The sequence below is a fragment of the Mastigoproctus giganteus genome, chromosome 9 (assembly GCF_048544385.1).
Source record: "Mastigoproctus giganteus isolate SK-2022 chromosome 9, ASM4854438v1, whole genome shotgun sequence".
In the NCBI taxonomy this organism is placed as follows: domain Eukaryota; kingdom Metazoa; phylum Arthropoda; class Arachnida; order Uropygi; family Thelyphonidae; genus Mastigoproctus; species Mastigoproctus giganteus.
Window position 1 is genome coordinate 23,484,915 of NC_143583.1, and position 14,880 is coordinate 23,499,794.

Below are 14,880 nucleotides of genomic sequence, written 5' to 3' on the forward strand. Positions count from 1 at the left end.
AAGATATAAAAAACATTTTGGAATTCAAAAGTACATCACCAAGAGTGTCAAGACTACTCAGGATTTCTAAGAAGTACAAGCTAAAGGTTATAACGATTTGTGCACCAACATCGAGCTATGACGATGAAGAGGTTGAAGAAATGTACGCCGAAATTCAGAGTCTTCTAGATGAGCAGAAACCCCACGACACTATTATTATGGGGGACTTCAATGCTAAGGTTAGAAGGAGACAAAATAGCGCAGAAAGGGGAACTATAGGAAATTTTGGAATTGGTGAAAGAAATGAAAGAGGTGAAATACTTGTGGAATTTTCAGGATCTCGAGGATTGTCAGTAATGAACACTTTTTTTAAGAAAAGGGTGAACAGGAAGTGGACATGGAAGAGTCCAAATGGATTAACAACTAATGAAATCGACTTCATCCCCGCTAACAGAAGATATATCGTGAATGACGTTACCGTCCTGAATAAGGTAAATGTTGGAAGTGATCACAAAATGATAAGATGCACACTTGATATAGAGGTAAGAAAAGAAAGGAAAAAACTGACTCGAGTAAATAATACGAAGGTCTTTGATATAACAAAAGAGGAGAAAAAGCAGTATGTACTGGAACTTAAGAACAAGTTTGATCATCTGTATACTGTTCAGGATAACAACGAGGAATATTACAACTTTTTGCAAGTGATAAAGCCCAAGAAACCTATAGGTAAAAAGAAATCCAAAGACGAAAAAATTAGTCAAGTAACACTTGTCATTTGTCATGATGAACCGAAGACGACAAATGAAGAGCAAGATAAACACTGACAAGGAGAAAATTGAGTATACTGAGTTATTCAAAGCCATTACAAAGAGACTCAGAGAGAACATAAGAAGATTTAACACAAGAAAAGTAGAACAAGCAATAAGGGAAAACAAAGGACTTAAATCAGAAGCAATGAGCAGTGATACAGAAAGACAAATGATACTGAAACTGAAGAATAGCGATGGGGTACTTATAAATAGCAGAGACGGCATAATTCAAATAGCAGAAAACTACTATAGAGAATTATACAAGGAGCGAGGGAATGATGCCAGCAGTGGGGAAGATGGATGGCAAATTAGTAACACATGCGACATATCCGATATCCTTCCTATTGAGGTAGAACATGCGTTGAAGAAAATGAAAATGAAGAATCAGAAAGCCCCAGCGAAAAATTAAGTTACTGTAGGGTTCTTAAAATTGGGAGGAAGAGATATGACACAAAAACTGGCAAGACTCCTCACAAAATGCATTAGAAAAGGTGTTACGCCTAATGCAATCATATTTCTGGTGCATAAGAAAGGAGATAAATCATAAATTGGAAATTATAGACCAATTAGCTTGTTATCCCACATTTACAAGTTGTTCACAAGGGTCATTACTAACAGATTAGAAAGAATACGTGATGAGAATCAACCGAAAGAGCAAGCTGGCTTTAGAACAGGATTCTCAACTATGGATCACCTTCACGTAATATCACAGCTAATGGAGAAAGCAAATGAATATAAAACACCATTATGCCTGGCATTTGTGGATTATGAAAAGGCATTTGACTTCATACAGTATAAGGCAATGTTTCGGGCACTGGAAAGACAAGGCTTCCCATACATTATGATTTTGAAGAAAATATACACTGGTCTGCAAAACTTAGGAACCAGTCAGGTTTTCACCTGTAACTTCTCATAGGAGTGACCTGGACATGGGAAAAGCATACTAAAGAAACCTCGTGAGGTACAGAAATGATGAAGGAAACAACACCGACACAACAACGGAAACAAAACGGTACAGAGGGACTTTATTCAAAAAATGGCAATGTAGCACTGGCTGCCATGATACAGATGCATTACTGCCAAAGATGGAACAAAGGGAAGAGGTGGTCCTCAGAGATATGGCCGCCCATAATGTCGATGCAGGGTTTGCACCGCCTGTCCATACTTAGAACAATGTTGTTGATAAGTTCTTGCGGTAACATCGTCCATTCCTCTGTCAGCGCCATCTTCAGCTGGTGAACATTTTCTGGTGGGTGTGGGCGTGACGCTAGGCGTCTCCCCAGAGCGTCCCACACGTGTTCGACGAGATTTAGTTCGGTAGGAAAGGGCAGGCCAATCCATACGAACAGTGTCCTCACTTTCCAAAAGCATATCAACACCTGCAGTACGATGGGGTTTGGCATTATCATCCATAAACACGAACTCGGGACCAATGGCACCTCGGAACAGAGGCACATGGGATAGGATTACCTCAATACAGTAGCGTGCACCAGTTACAGTACCACCTTCCAGTATCTGGAGTTGTGTACGTCCATCCAAGGTAACGGCTCCCCAGACGAGAACACCTCGACCGCATATCGATCCCTTTCAGTGATGTTTGCGGGGTGATACCGTGTGCCAACTTCTCTCCAGATAAGCTGACGTCCAGAATCGCTGCTCAGACCGAATCTACTCTCATCAGTAAAGAATACCTTACTCCATTGCGCTGCTGTCCAGTCCTTGTGTTCGATGCACCACTGTAAACGGTGTCTCCGATGGGCAGGTGTTAAAGGGACACGGCATACTGGCCGACGGGCAAATAGTCCTCCTTCGTGGAGTCGCCTGGCCACAGTAAATGGCGATATCCTGCGTCCTGTGCAGCTGGTTTGCAATGGATCTCGCTGTCTGGTGTCGGTCCCTCTTGGTCTGTAGGAGTATATAGCGGTCATCAGTTAGCGTTGTTTTTCGTGGACGACCACCACTGGTCCTTCGAACAGCTGTACCTGTCGTTCTGAAGGTTGACCACGCACGTGACACATGCTATGGGCGTTTCCGAACTCTGTAGCCACACTCCTCGCACTTCGACCTTCCTCGAGCTTCCCAATTATTCGACCCCGGGTAAAGTCATCCAGATGTTCTCTACTGGCCATTTCGTTGTCTGTAGCACTGTATGAAACCAATCGAACGTCTGTAACAATCACGCTCACCATTCGGTAATTTGCACATAACTGCTGAACTACTGCTTTTATCTGTTTATGTGAGCCTTCTCATCACGATTAAAATTTTTGCATGCGCACCAGCTTTCTACTGAACGGCCACAGTTATGTAAATCGCCACAGCCTGGCTGTTTCGTTTGATTTTGTGGTTGTAACCTTTAGAAATAGTGTTGATCCTTAAGTTTTGCACCAGTTTATGAGAATGCTACCTCCTTTATTAGACTAGACAAAAACAGTAGCAAATATAAAATTGAGAAAGGGGTTCGACAAGGAGACACAATATCTCCGAAGTTGTTTACTGCTACCCTTGAGGAGGCTTTCAGAAGATTAGACTGGTCCCAGAAAGGAGTCAATGTGAATGGAGAGTACCTAAACCATTTACGATTTCCAGATGACATTGTGGTCATAAGCCCAAAGAATTAGAGGAAAATCTTAATCGTTTTTCAGAGTTAGTAAGGATTTTGGACTAAAGATGAATATGACTAAAACAAAAGTAATAATGAACAAGTATGCCACAGAAAGGGAAATAATGATTGAAGGAGCAGTGATTGAAAAAGTGGAGTCATATACTTATCTGGGACAAGCTGTTAGCTGTAATAATGATAAATGGCTGGAAGTCAAGAGAAGAATCAATTTTGAATGAATAGCATTCAGGAAATATAGTCACATACTGAGGAGCAATATCCGAATTTGTCTGAAATATAAAATAATGAACCAATGTATACTCCTCACCATGACTTACTTACGGAAGTGAAACTTGGACACTCACCAAAAGAATGGAAGACGAGCTGAGAACTACACGGCGAAGAATGGAACGAATTATATTAGGAATCAGTGTGTTAGATAAGGATAGAAACACATGAAATAGGCAGCAAACACAAATAAAGGGCATTCTTATCAAAACTAAAGAACTAAAATGGTCTTGGGCAGGACACATAGCTCGAAGATATGATGAAAACTGGACTAAGAAAATAACAGAATGGTACCCAAGAGGAGCTAGAAGAAACCTGGAAGACAACGACGGAGATGGATAGATGAAATTCATGAGTTTATGGCTAGTAAATGGATGGTTATTGCACAAAACAGAAGGAACTGGAAAGTTTCTGGAGAGGCCTTCATCCTGCAGTGGATTGAAAATGGCTGATGATGATGGCTGCAGTTTTCGCATAATTGTAACTTTGGACAACAAAAATAAATGCGTATGTATTTATTTTTGGATCTGGTCACTTTAACTGTTAAGTGTTTCAGTACGAGCTAGAGACGCAGTGTCAGATCATCCATTGAACTTCAAAATCATCACCAAGGCCCAAAAAGTTTAGTTTACAGAAGGCCAAGATGAAGATGACGCTGATCACGTTTTTCGACAAACAAGGTGTCATTCACATTGAATTTGTATCTGAAGGGGAGAGAGTCAATGCTTAGTTCTATGTAAAGTTGTTCAAAAACTACAGAAGCGCAGCTGGTTCTTATTGCATGACTTAAATTCCACACTTGTTGAGAAGACATTTCTGACGAAACATAGCATTGTACAGCTCAACCATCATCCACCCTACTCTCCCGATCTAGTACCAGCGGTTTCTTCCTTTTTCCCAAGGTGAAAACTGCTCTCAAAGCAGAGATTTCTGGATATTGAGGATATAGAAAGAAAAACGTAACGGACGAACTGACCATCATTTCTTTGACCGCATTCGCTGACTATTTTCAGAAACTTTTAGAAATAGAACGGTCATTTGTTATTACCTTTCCCCTAACCATAACCACTGACTTATTAAAAGAAAAAATAATAATAATAAAGGTTTCATTTCTACTTTCAGTGAAAATTTCACATGGTTGAAATTTCTTTCAATATTGGGAATATTCAAATTGGCATTATGCAGTATTTTGGTTGTTTACTGAAGGCATTACAATTTTGAGGAAAGAAAGGGTAAAAAGAAAAGTCCGTTAGTATAAGCAAAGCAAGAGGGAGGGGGGGCTTCACTTTTATCTCCTCTCCATTTCACCCAAGAGACTGGCCTACGATCTTATCACTTAGCTGCCATCCAGCACGAATTGCTAATGAAAGCCATCACTTATTGCATCATTACAGGGGGAGGGAACGGGCGGAGTCTGAAGTCCAAGGCAAGATGACGTTTCCTCAGTCAGATTTCAACCGCCTCGTCGACCGGCATCTTACAAAACGTGCATTATCAAGTAAAACCTGTTACTGATAAACAACCCAATTCACTGCATAGTCTACAATTTTGTAGAAATATTTCGTTGTCCTCATTCCATAGCAAAGCACACAGCGTGTCTTATAACCACCCGCTAATCTACGCTTCGAAATGACCTACCTAGGCGGCAATGAGTGAAAGAGAGCGATAGTATTAGTTAGTGTATGAAACGGTGTCGCAATGCCAGCTTGTAGAAGAACAATACGGCGGTCATTACAGGTTCCGACTCGCTGGCCACCAAAAAGGCACGGCCGAGGGACTTCGCTTAACAGGCTAAACCAGCTCGTAGTTGTGAGTATGACCTTGTACTTTCATCCTCTGCTTGGCAACGTTCAATTCAAGGTGACATCGAGGTTGGCAACGCGTTCCACCAACTACTACGACGCCACACGGTAAACACAAAACTCTTGAACTCAGCCTGTCAGGAATGCGTACCATCTGTGTCTGGCCAGAGAAAGGCTGTTTATCTGTCTGCACCGATATGATCAGAGATGCTGCTTCTCAGAATCGGCATCAAACCCGCTTCTAATTATGCCTATACGTAAAATACCGATTCGCCATTGTACAGTATATGGCAAAGGTGAACTAAATGCAGCTGCTAGATCAGGTATGGCATCCAAAAGATTTTATCCATCCATGAACAACGACAGATGGAAAAAAATAATAATAAATAAATAAAATGTATAAAATATACATTTATTAAAAACATAAAAAAAATATAAAACCTGAGTTCGAGTCTCGTCGATGATGAGAAGATTTATGGGGCTTTTTCACAACGTGGCAGAGAGTTAGTCGATCTCCGGTGAGGATAGCATGTTTTCTCTCCCGGAAACTCGGGTTTTTCGTCTACAGCAAATCGACCATAGAACACACAATTTACAGATAGTATATATGGAGCAATGTGGCCTTAGTCGCTGATGCTCCTAAAACCCTACTACAACAACTTAGTACTGTGCGTGTATTGAAGGTTGAAAAGATATTTGTTGACATTACACTTGAATTTCTGTAGATTGCAATTTCCAGTATATACTGCACATGTAAAGGGAAGTTGTTCCAGAAAACGGAAGTTGAAGAAATAGCTGAGAAAGAAGAAAAGTTGGTTCTGTGAGTTTGAAGTTTGACAGTAAATGGATGCTGACTGGTTTTAGGGGCAGATGTTAGGAAGGGTTTTGAAGCTGGAGATAAATTATAGAAACCAGTTCACAAGGATAGTGCCTATGGAAATATCTGTAGAAAAGGCATGCGGCAGAAAGAGAAAATCTATGAGAGTGAAGAGACTGTGTAAGAGATGGGTCATTAATTAGCATAGCTGCCATCTTTTAAATAAGGTCTAGAAGTCTGAGAGAAGTTATGGAGTCATTTCCCCAGATGTGGAAAGAATATTCCTTGATAAGGAGGATTTGAGATTTGTATAAAGTGAGTAGCTCTTTAGAAGAAAAGTAACGCCGAGAGCCAAAGAGAAAACCCAGTTTTCTAGATGCAGAGGAAGCAATATTTCTGATGCGCTTATGCCAACAGAGATTAGAAAGCAGGGTAATTCCTAAAGATATACGAGATATTTCTGCGTTTTATCGAAATAAGCATAGGAGAAGAAGAATCCTTTTTGCGAGACATAAGACAGGTCTCAGTTTTAGAAGGATTGAAATCAACTAGTTATCTTTGGCCCCACTGTAGAATTACGTGGAGATCAGTATTTAAGAAATTGGTAGTGGATATTCGAGAGGTTTAAGCTATTTGTGCAGGACAAGGTTTCTTAAACTGGAAAGTGAAACGCCATGTGCTATCATCACAAAAACTATGGATAGGGTTTCCAGTCGATGGAAGGTCATTAATACACAAGAGGAAAAAAGTAGGAGAAAGAATTAATCTTGGAACACCAGTATTAATGGAGAAGTTAGAAGGCAGAGCGCCATCTACTGTCACCCGTAGTGACAGTCGGAGAGAAAACTGGATATCCAATTACAAAAAAAAAAAAAAAAAAAACAGTCAGTAAACCATATAAGACGGACACTAATTCAAAAGACTTTTGTGACAAACTCCACCAAAATCCTTTGAAATGTCAAGAGCAACTGCTTCAGTTTCACCACCAAAGTATTCTATTGAAATTGTCCATAAATGAGTAACATAAGCCAGAATATCATCAGTAAATCCATACTGATGGAATGTACACTAGCGATCATTGATCAGATGGAAGGTTTCTATATATAGTTAGATGACAGTTAATGGAGTTCTCCACTACTTTTGAAAGAGGAGAAGAAGTGCAATGTGACAGTAATTTGATCGGATGGTCACCCTTTTTTAGGAACTGGCTAGATGTGAGCAAATTTTCAAGCAGAAGAAAAAAACAGTGGAATAAGGAAGTGTAAAAAGGCAAAACAGAACAGGAGTAAGCTCAGCGACACAGATTTTGAAAGCGGAGAAAAACTATCTCCTGGAGCTTTATTGGCATTAAGATTGTTCGAAATTGTTCTGGCATCCCTTTGACGAAAGACCCCAGGAGGCATTAAGTGGAGTGTACTGGTAGGAGGTGGTTTACCAAGATCGTCAATACAAAAGCTAGAAGAAAAGTAAGTAGGATTCTAGTAAATCGACTTTATCTTTAGCTGAGGTGGCAATAGAACCATTAGATTTGAACATTGGCGGAAGTACAGATGGGTAAAAGTTGCGGCCAATAGCTTTGCCAAGAGAACAGAATGCTAGATTACCACTTGGACAAGAAGCAAGTTTTCTGCTCTTATCCTGTTAAAAATCAATCAATCAAATTGTTGTGAACTTTATATTCTTATCTTGAATAGCCTTAGCACATTTATTAGAAAACAAAGGTATAGATAAAGGACGAGATTTTAAGATGGAGCGTACGATAAAGGATTTCATCTCTAAAAAAATAATTTCACAATTTCAGAAAGGGAAGCATCAGATTTAAAACGGTTCTCTAACAAAGAAAAAGAAGCATACAAATCTCGCAGATCATCCATCCCATTTTGCATACTTGTAATGCCAAAACACAGGAGGCTGAAAATAGCCACGAAAGAAAAACTCCATTGGAGATGAGACTATCACCAAGTTTCGATCTGAGGTGCCTAGAGCACCACTCATTTCGACTGTGTACTTTAAGGTATTTTTCGTGAGAAAAAGATCAAGAGTTCTGTCTCTCTCGAGTGATGAGGACCGTCTGGTATTCTGGTAGATAACTGAACAATGTGTGCGAGGCAATTAGTAATTGTAAAAACCTCTGCACCTTGACCAGCTGTGTCCGTGTGACTCGAAAACTGAAGACTGCTGGAGTTGTGAAATTAAAATCGCAAGGAAAATTACCTCACTGTTAAGAAAGATGGACTGGAGAAAGTCGAATTTCAAAGAAACGAAGTCAACGAATTGGGAGAACCGTAGAAGCAACAGACGAATTTGACAGAATGCGGCAGAGGGATTTTAAGCTAAAAATCCAAAAGGAGAGATTCCAAATTACTAAGTCTCTGACAGGCATATGGATACTTGTGCAGAGCACAAGTACCATATTTGAGAGGCCTCCGTAGCCGAGTGGTCGGGAGCGGGAGTGCAGTAGCATACACTCTTTGAGTAGACCGGGATTCAAGCCCATGACTGCTAAATACGGTCGATCTGCCAACTCGCACTGGACCAGCGTGGCAGATTATGATCCATTTCCCTCAGCATGAATTGTTGAGGAGGCTTCCATCCTGCAGTGGGTTGATAATGGCTGCAGTTTACCTTTTACCATATTTGAAGCGAAAGGAATCGTACCGCGAATAATTAGAACAACTAAGATGAGCAATGATTGAAGCAACGGATATCTGGGATTCTCTCAGAAGAGTAAGTGGGATTTAGCAGATTATAAGTGAAAATGGACATCATTGAGAACATGTATATTTATGGACTGAAGGAGGAAGTGTTTAAATTTTGAGGAAGTCCTGCTGGCTGCAAAAGCCTTAACGATTCCAGAGGTTCATTAAGCTTCTTTTTTCTTTTTTTTTTTTAAGAAAACGAAATTATGACATAGAGTACTTAGTAACGTGCATGAGTTTAATCATTACATAGCATTAAAAGAAAACAAATCCACATTTTTGTTATCATAAGGAGAGTTCTATAGCCACTTCTGTCCTGCCTGGGACTCTGCCTTTGTTTACATATGCAAATAAGTTCAGTTTTTTTGTGCTTAACATTTACTGAAATTTGCGTCTCCAAAATCGCTCACCCACTAGGCACAACTCTCTAAAATCAGGCAACTTTTTCCTGAGGTTGCCGGATTTTAAGGAGTTTACTGGAATTAAAAAATAAGGTCCCGTAAAGATATGGTTTTCACATATTTATTTAATCTGCAATGGAGTTTTTTAAGCGAAAAAAAAACAGTTAAATTTCGCGACCGAAGGTGACAATTCTATCAACACAATGCAGATGCACTTTATAAACACCAATACAGAGGGCACTACATTTGTCCCTCTGCTGACTAAATTTGTAATTACTTTTTTCGCTTAAAAACCAATTTAAATAAATTTTTAAACATGATCAAATACTTCATAATTCCTGTTTTTTTCCTTCCAATGATTCTAGCCTTTTAATGTGTTTTTAAGGGATATTACATTTCATATTTTACCACAATATAGATTTCATTTGTAAGATAAATAATTGTATTTTTTTTAATATTATTTTTAATATGTTTATAAGTGATTAAAGACTGTCAGTAAGTATTGTTTTAATTTTTTATCACTCAATGAATACATCCATTTATTAGGATAGTATAAAATGCTAATCAAATTAACAGTACACATAAAAAATAATTAATACATCCTATTGGAATAAACACTGAAAGGACAGAATTCATGGAAAACCTGGTTCAGGGGCAACGCGACGCTGTCACCCCTCTCGCTAGTGGACGAACCCACCGCTTGGCAGGTATATAGGTACACAGCAGCACTGTATTCACGTAGACGGTAATTCGATGTCAGTATGGATAAACGTCGTGAGTTAACCTATTTTGAAAGAGGGATGATAGTGGGTGCCTGACGCATGGATCACTCTATCGCGGAGGTGGTACAGAAATTGCACCATTCTCGTTCGACAGTATCAAGAATGTATCGGGAATACGCCATTTCAGGCATAACACCTCATTGTGCGCAGCACTGTGGATGGAGAAAGGTGGTGGATGAACGTGGCCGTCGATGTCTGTCTCGCATTGTTTCAGCCAACCAGAAAGCGACAATGGCACAAATCACAATCGACTTCAACGAGGGAAGTGTCAGAAACGTCTCCACCAAGACCATCAGGCGATCATTAGCCGCAATAGGTTATGAGAGCCGCCGACCTACCAAAGTCCCATTGCTAACACCACGGCACAGAACTCTACGCCTCAACTGGACGAAAGAACATCGGCACTGGACCTTGGATGATTGGAGACGGGTCTCCTGGTCCGATGACTCCCGTTTCCAGTTATTTCGAGCGGACGGGAAGGTGCGTATCTGGCGGAAACCGTACGAAGCTATGCACCCATCATGCCAACAAGGAACTGTTCAGGCAGGTGGACGGTCAGTAATGGTCTGGGGAATGTTCAACTAGCACACATTGGAACCTCTGGTGCGTGTAGACGCATCTCTGAACGGTCCAGGTTACGTGTCCATCTGCATCCCTTCATGGTCATTATGCACTCACAGGGCAGTGGACTCTTCCAGCAGCACAATGCGCCTCCCCACAGGGGCATAGTGAATATAACATGGTTCGAAGAGCATTCGGCAGGCTTTACCACCATGGAATGACCTCCCCGTTTATCGGACATGAACCCTGTGGAGCATCATTGAGATACTGTGGAAAGGTTCGTTAGAGCTTTGAATCCTCCATCCAGGAATATGATAGAATCATGGAGAGCCTTGCAGCAAGCATGGATGGAAATGCCTGTGGAACGTTTTCGTGAACTAGTGGACTCAATGTCTCGCCGTGTGACTGCCATTATCCGGAGAAAGGTTGGCCTACCCGTTACTAGGTAGCTGTCCCATAATTTCTGTCCACTCAGTGTATTCCAATAGTATGTATCAATACTAACCAAATTATAAACACCAATACAGAGGGCACGACGTACATTTGTACCTCTGCTGGTTAAATTTGTAATTATTTTTTTGCTCAAAAAGCAATTGAAATTAATTTTTGAAAATGATCAGATACTTTCGTTTTTGTGATTGGAATGTATTCCAATAGGATGTGTTAATACTGACTGAGTATGGATAAAAGCAAGAACTTGAAATTTAATACAGAAATCAGAACATCAAAGATATAACAGAAAATTTCGTTTTCATTTAAATACAAGATATTTATGCACATATCAAACATCAATATAAAAGAAAAGTATAAGTTACAATACAAACCATAACATAATGGATTATAATATACAATGAATTGCCACTTTATCAGGGACATCTGCCTTCTCGTGTAATGGAGCACTTATTCAGTGACAGCAAAAGTGTTGGTACCATGTGACATAAAACAAATAGGTAGGTAGATACGTAAAGATGCTGTATGTGGACAATTAGCGCCAGATGTGCCGATATGAGTATCTCAGACACTTCAACCATTCTTAGGCTTTCTTGTATGACTGTGTGTCGTGGCGCATCGAGATCGGTTCAATAACTAAATAACATCCAGCCAGTGGCGATGCTATGGTTGGAAACCATAGCATCGCCACTGGCTGGATGTTATTTAGTTATTGAACATCTTGTCAGCCAACAAAGGCTGACAAGACTTGTGCAGAGTAACAGAAAGGTTAGTCAGCCCACTTACTTTAGTAGTTACTAAAGAGGCATTTTTGAAAACACAACTCGTCATACTTCGTCACGGATAGGATATCGCAGCCGATGATCGAACTCTGTTCCACTCCTCACAGTAAAACAAAGAGGGTACGATTGCAGTGGGCTCAGGAACAGTAGAAGATTGGGAAAACGTTGCTTGGTCTAGCGAATTCTGGTTTTTACTGTTTCTCGCTGATGGGGGAACCAGAATATGGCACAAGAATAGCATGCATCCATCCTGCCAAGTGTCAAGAATGCACGTTGATGGTGGCGGGGTAATGGTGTGGATAGGTTGATGATGTTGATCCCAGGTGTCAACAATGCAGGTTGATGGTGGTGGTGGTGGCCAGGGTAATGATGTGGGGAGTGTTTTCGTGATATACAGTTTCCCCTTGATACCAGTGCAATGTTTGGATGTCAGTTTATCTGGAAATTGTTTCCAATCAGGTGCATCCCTTCATGGTTGCAGCTTATCTGTTCTGGAATGGGTTCTTCTAATAGAATAATGCACCATGTCACAAGATCAGAACTGTACAGAACTGGCTCCAGAAACATGAGAACGAATTCAGATTACTGTGGTGGCCTCCTTAGTCGTAGATCTGAATCCAATTGAGCATTTGTGGATTGAGGTCGCACGAGCAAGTCAGAGTACAGGTTCCAATTTTCAACAACTGGGAAAACAGTTCAAAATGGATCAGCGTCCCTCTGGCACACTTTTGATACCTCCTTGAGGCCATTCGACGAATCTAGGCTGTTCTGAGGACTGAAGGGTAACATAAACGCTGTTAGGCAATGTACCTAACGAAGTGGCCACTTAATGTAAATACAGAACTCTAAATGAAGGGTCCTGTGCAAATATTTCATAAATTACCGAAAATAAAGTGAAATAGAGCATAAATACCATATATAAAAGAAAAAACGTAATAAAAATGATAATGGTAATTCATGTATTTTAACATGAATTAACATGGCCGTTTTTCATATAATAATAGTAGTAAAAGAGAAATTAGTAAAATAATAATTATTATTAATTATTTAACTATTAATAACAATACAACGATTTTTTATACGCGAATGTTATTTCTGCCATCGACAATTTTCATTGGCTATAGGTAGCGGCGTAACTAGGATGAGGCAGGTGGGGCACGTACCCAGGGCGCCAAATTTGGGGAACGCCTTTTTATGGTTAAAAAATGCAAAAAAATCCCAAAAGAACAGTTATCAAGGGGCGCCATTTTTCTATTTGTCCTGGGTGCCACAACCTTAATTACGCCATTACCTATAGGAAAAGTAGGTCCTAAAACATAAATGGAAATATCCAACACATAAAAACAAGCCTTGCATAAGAAAAGACACTTCCAAATACTCATAACTATATATAATAAAATGCAAGATCAAACAAATATTTCTAAATATTTATTCAAAGACAGACGTCAATAATTACGCAAATTCTCGATATACACTGACCTTTCGTCTTTATCAGAGAGTTATCGCACTTTCAATTAAGTAAGAAGAGTTTGGAACTTTGCACATCAGTCCAATTGCAAATGAAATTCTTGGACATCGACCTGCAATTGAGACAAAGGAAATAAAAAGAATATTAATGAAAATGTACGTAAAAGCCAATCGGCATTTCGTGAAATATAAAAATTCTAAGTTACTTTCCTTTATAATATCATAGAAACACTACAAACATGTAGATATATTACAGATTATAAATACTGACATGACACAGTACAGTAGTCTTCCAAAAGTATCCGGATACACGTCGGTTTCACAGTGGTGCTAGAGTGCTATAGCCAGGTGTCAAAAATTTCATTAATTCATACACGCCCTCCCTCTACTTTTACTCTATATCTACTATGACGAGTATAAATTAACCTATAAGAAAGTTACTCGAGATTAAGGAATGCTAATTTGAAAAAAGAATTGGCAAAGAACACGAGAGGAAATAATCAAGATTTCTTTAAATATGCGAACCAGAATGCACCAAACCATATTGGTCCACTACGAGATACTGTGGTAGCATGACTGACAATCCTCAACGAATTGATATTTAAATGAAAGAATTATTTTAGTTCAATAACTTAACAATACTATTGGTAGATTACAGCTTACAGGAACTGGATAAATGTTTGATCGGTAAAATTGGATTAATAGAGAAATCGTTATGATTAAACGGAGAAAAACGCATGAAGATAAATCTTGCTAGGTTTATCCAGTGATATTAAAGGAAACAGCCAGGGCCGACTTTAGTAAACATTGCCAAACCCATGTTTACTACACTCACTAGCCAAAAAATATTAGAAACCTTTATTCCATGTGTAGTATGGTCCCTTTTTATCCCGAATTACAGTCCGTTCACATCGTTCGATGAATTCCACTAGGTATCTGAGGTAGTCTTCAGATTTGACTGTTCTTCCATCAGGATATTTGTCAGCTGCTGTATTGTGGTCAGTAGAGAAATGCTGAATTTCGCTTTTCAACATATCCCAGATATTCTCAGGATTCAGATCTGGAGAATTAGGCGACCAGGATAGACGTTGAAAATCCTGGAATGTTCATAGAATCATTCAGATTCAACTTTTGCAAAGTGTACAGTTGGGTAGGCGTATTGAAAGTCTCTCAAAATCCGACTAAAAAAAGAAGCGTTGCAGGGTGACGTTGGTCCCACACGACAAAAGATATTCATTGATATAACACGACCTTCTGCATTCTTCTTTCATCTTCCACTCATTGTATATATCTTTATTGCAATCAGTGAAAAGATACTTGTTTTCAACGCTCCACTGATTTCGTATGTTTTCTCAATGCAATGAACATGCTCCAACAATAACACCTTTCTGAAAAATCGGAAAGATTTTTCCGATTTTTCAGAAAGAAAGCTCCTGGAATGCAT